Source organism: Orycteropus afer, unplaced genomic scaffold (assembly GCF_000298275.1).
Source record: "Orycteropus afer afer isolate SDZICR_OR568_19922 unplaced genomic scaffold, OryAfe1.0 scaffold00101, whole genome shotgun sequence".
Lineage (NCBI taxonomy): Eukaryota > Metazoa > Chordata > Mammalia > Tubulidentata > Orycteropodidae > Orycteropus > Orycteropus afer.
In genome coordinates this window covers 6218116-6223237 of record NW_006921688.1, presented here as the reverse complement: position 1 = coordinate 6223237, position 5122 = coordinate 6218116, and the positions used below count along the sequence as shown (strand labels likewise).

General features: G+C 39.4%; 1 protein-coding gene across 1 annotated transcript in view; it reads right to left on the bottom strand.

The window, feature by feature from the left end:
• Window positions 1–5122, bottom strand: part of MTHFD1L (methylenetetrahydrofolate dehydrogenase (NADP+ dependent) 1 like) — a 280830-nt gene that overhangs the window by 252333 nt on the left and 23375 nt on the right. The window lies entirely within an intron of this gene.

Genomic DNA, 5122 nt, shown 5'->3' with positions numbered 1-5122 from the left:
AACAAATTTATATTTGCCGATAATTACACATCTGGCAAGGGACTTATCTCTTAAGATTTATAGCAGAAGAGTAGATGACCAAACTATGGTATATACACATAATAGAATGCTATACAGCACTAAAGAATAAATGTAGAATCTGCAAAACACTGCATAATATGGATGAATTTGGAGGACATTATGCTGAGTGACATAAGTCAATCACAGAAGGACAAATATAGTATTAGTTCGTTGTTGTGGAGGGTCAAGGAAAGGTTTATATATGGAGGGAAACAATCTTTGTTAGTTGCCAGGGGTGGGAGGGGAAAGGAGGGAACACTGCAAAAAAAAAAAAAAAGCATTAACCCATGTCACTTTAGTTTTGTGTATTTCACTGTACATAAATTATATTCCAATAAAATGCATTAAAAAAATACAGGCATAGTGAAACGTCAAATGTCAGATGGCAGAACAGCTCATCTAAGGGGCCACTGTGTGAAGGGCTAGGAGCTGGAAAAGAAACCAGAAAGACACAGGCTTCATCTTGTAGCTGGACAGGAGCCCGTCACAGGGAAGCAGGTCAGGCCGAGAAAGCCCCGAGACTGTTCCAAATGCCAGAGACCAAACCAAGTTCAAAGGCAACGACAGGGAGCCCCAAAGCTTGCTTTCCATGTTTTTGGCTACAAAGATGAAACAATACTAAGAGTGAAAGTTGACTGCATCTAAGAATCATGGTTCTGCCGATAAGAGCACCAAGGATTTAGAAAACAAAATGTGTGCACAACATAAACTATTAAAAAAAAAAAAAAAAAAAAACCTCTTGAAATGGACTGCCAGTTTAATTGCCTCTATAAGCTACTACCTCCATTACCAAGAGACCATAAAAATGGATAGTGTCCAGCTATCATTACTGACTGTTCTGATCAAGTGCCCAATAGATGGATCCTGATCAAAGGAACAAAAAATGTGGAATGGAAGTTCAAACTCATGGAAACCAGACTTACTAGATCCATTGAGACTGGAGGAACTCCCAAAACTAATGCCCAGAAATAATCCTTAGATCTTGAATGGAAACTATCCCAGGAAGCTATCGTTCAGCTGAACAACAGTTGAGCCCAACTAATAAATGTTTGCCTTGAGCGTGTTGTTGTTAGGTGCCATCGAGTCAGCTCCAACTCGCAGCGACCCGACGTACTACAGACTGAGACACTGCCCCATGCCCACAACCACTGCCATGGCTGAGCCCATCACTGCAGCCACTGTGTCCATCCATCTTGTTGTGGGGCTTCCTCCTGGACACTGACCCTCTACTTTACAAAGCATGATGTTCTTCTCTAGGGACTGGTCCCTCTTGATAACACGTCCAAAGTAAGTGAGTCGAAGTCTCACCACCCCCCCTTCTAATGAGCACTGTGGCTGTGCTTCTTCCAAGACAGATTCGAGAGTACTGCTCATTTAAGAATTATCCACAGAGGCTTAATCTGAAGCCAAATGAGAACTTCAAGGGGCAGAGAGCCTAAGTTAATGGTGAAACAACATGGGCAGAGATAATGGGAACAGTAATATACCAATGTGAATGAAGTTCATTAACCGATGTTAGTGAACCATTCTGTAGAAACTGTGAATGGATGTGTGTTTGGTTGTATATATTGTCACCAAAAAGAAATATAATATTTTTTTAAAAAAATACACTGTGAGCATTAAATGTAAATAAAAAGAACGTTCTTATCTACAGACAGTCCTTGGATTAGAAGCGTTCCATCCCAAAGCCTGCCTTTAAATCAGAACAATTAAGTACGGTTCATATCTAACATCAGTTAGCCAAACGTTTATCTTAGTATACAGGTACCTTTCTACACATAAAAAATACTAAAGAAGTACTTCCAGAAACCACAAAACATCTTTAACATAATGACACACTAATAAGAAGAATGAAGTTTTGATGTGTGTTGCAAAGTAACACCCCTTTGTTATTACAACCCATAGTATACACCTTAAATTTTTAATGTAACAGCCTTTGGGGGGTTGGTTCATGATTGCAAACGTTGGAGGTTCCTAACCCTGAAACTGCCTGTCTATGAAAATAGGAACACTATCTAATTTTCAGAATCTCTAGAAAGTAAAATCACTTCAGCATTCTCAAAGTTAAGATGAGATTCATCAAAGTATGGAGTCAAAGTGATTATCTCTGCAGTAAAAAAGTGCTTTGAAAAATGTCTTTGTTTTTCAAACACACAGATACAACTAGCAAAATACCTGTGACAGCTGTGTAAACATTCAGCGGCCAGTGAAGGTATTTGCTTTTTTTCACCACAGCTGTTGAGTTCAGGGCAAGGTTTATTTTCCTCTTCCAATTCAGCTTCCAAATCAAGAAATCTGAGCTCAAAATTACAGAACATTCCCCTTGAATTTTCTTGACCAGGCCGCCACCATGTGGTGACCAGTATAAAGCATACAGACTTGGGTTTAACTGCAAAAGGCTAATAACACTTGACTGCTAACAGAAAGGTTGAAGGGCCACCCAGAGGTGCCTTGGAAAAAGGCCTGGCAATCTACTTACAAAATATCACCCACTGAAAACCCTGTGGGGTGCAGTTCAACTCTGACACACATGAATCGACTCCACTGCAACTGGTTTACGTTCTTCAAACAAGAAAAACTGGCCTAAATTAGAGGCACCTGCCAGTCAAACATTACAGTTCTCAGTGGAGATACGGCTCCCCTAAGTCCTGGTCAGGGCTACAACTTGCTCTTCTCTTCATATCATGCTGCAACGTGAGAAGTGTGCATTCTGAGATCTTGGTCTGCAATCATTTATTGCTAAGTGGGCTCATTTCATTGAACTTCACTTTGCTCGGAACTTGTGAAGTGCATTGTCATGTTTTTAAATTAAAAAATGTATTAAATATTTCAGATAGGAAAATATGAAAGAATACCATGACCCACCTGTATACCCAATGCCCAGCTTAAGGAAAAAGCAGGACCAACACAAACATGGCTCCCTAGGGATTCCTTCCATTTATATCCACAGCCTTGTCCCAAGAACCACTGTCCTGATTAGGTTCACAGTTCCATGCGTTGCTTTAAATACTTTTAATGCACATGTAGGTAGCCCTTATATAAATATATATATCTTGTTGTTGTTATGTGCTGTCGAGTCGGACCCGACTCATAGCGACCCCTCCTTGGGTTTCCGAGGCAGTAACACTACGGAAGTAGGTTGCCCCATCTTCCTTCCGAGGAGTAGCTGGTGGGGGTTAGTAGTCAAGTGCCTTAGCCACTATACTACCAGAGCTCCTAAATATATATATATATATATATATATATATATATATATATATATATATGCATGCACACACACACATACACACATATACATATAAAATAGTACTGTTTATTATCATAATTTCTACTCTATGGTTGGATGAGTTTTCCCATTTATTTTTCTTCAACATTGCTCTCATTATCTTTAGAACTTTGTGCTTCCCTATAAATTTTAGAATCAGCTTGGCAAAATCTACCAAAAATTCTGTCAGGATTTTGATTCAAATTTGTAGATTGATTTGGGGAGAATTAGTATCTTTTAAGATATTGAAACTTCTTACTATGAACATGGCGTCTCCACTTTTGTTCAGGTCTTCTTAAAGACTTTCATCAAAACTGTGTAATTTCTTTCCGAAGATCACACATAATCTTTCTCACACTCACTGCTAATATAAATTTTATATTTTTAAATATTTAATTGTGTTTGTTGCTAGTGTTTAGACATGCAGATCCTTTTTGCATGTTGATCTTATATCAAGAATACAGCCAAACTCCCTCACTAATTCTTACATATATATTTTTAGAGTCTCTTGGGTGTCTATGCAAACACTCATGCCATCTAGGATTAATGACAGTCTGGCGTCTTGCAGTCCAATCATTAAACATTTCCTCTGTTTCTTGTTACTGCATTCTCTGGTAATTCCAGTACAAAAATGACTAGGAGCAGCCATAACAGGCACTCTCATCTTTCCTTTAAAAGTAATGTTTCTGCTATTTCACTATTAAATGAGATATTTGCTACCAATTTGCATAGGTGTTTTATCAGGTTAAGGAATTCCTCCAATTCCTAATTTAAGAGTTGTATTTTTTTTGTAACATAATGGATATAGATTTTATCCAATTACTTTTCCATCAAATGTGGTGACCATATTGTTTCCTATCTGATGATGTGGTGAATTACATTAATACAGTTTCAGGTGTAAAACCCCTTTCAAGCACAAGATAAATACAATTTGATCAAGATCTTGCTGGATTTGGTTTTCTATTATTTTGCTAATGACTAGTTTACCTACAAGGAGCTCTGGTAGCATAGTGCCTAAGGCACTTGACTGCTAACCAGAAGGCTGGCGGTTCAAACCCACCAGCCACTCCTCAGAAGGAAGGGTGGACAATCTACTTCCATAGTGATACTGCCTCAGAAACCCAGGGAGGGGTCGCTGTGAATCGGGTCTGACTCGACGGCACATAACAACAACAACATCAGGTCTGACTCGACGGCACACAACAACAACAACAGTTTACCCCCGTTCCGGGTGAGACTGTTCTCTGATTTTCCATTAGCATCCGGCTCTTGCCTAGTTTGGGCCCTCACAAGGAGTTAGGAGGTGCGCCCTCTTTGTCTCTCCTCTAGAGATCAGGACAACCTATTCTTTGACTAGCGGTAGAACTCGTTTGTAAAACCACCTGTGGTTCTGTGTCCACAGTATCAGGTTTTTGACTGCTTGTTGATGGGCAGACTGATTCAATGTCTCTCTTGGATATGGGTCTATTTAGGTGTCCCAACTTTACGTGAGTCCACTGTGTAAGTCACAATTTTCTAGGAAAGTGCTCTTTCACATAAAGTTTGAAATTTGCCAGCATAAAGGGGTTCACAGTCTCCTTTTTTAAAAAAACATGCTGTTTCTGTGGTCACATCCCCTTGTTGGTTCTTCGTATTATTTGATGATTTTGGCTGGTCCTGTGTCTCTTTCACTGGCCTTTTCTTTTTAATTGTGATTTGGGTAAAGATTTACAGAGCAAATTCACTTTCCATATACTTTGTCTCATGACATTGATCGTAGTTTACCACAATGCAACAGCTCCCCTCCCACTTCCTCCC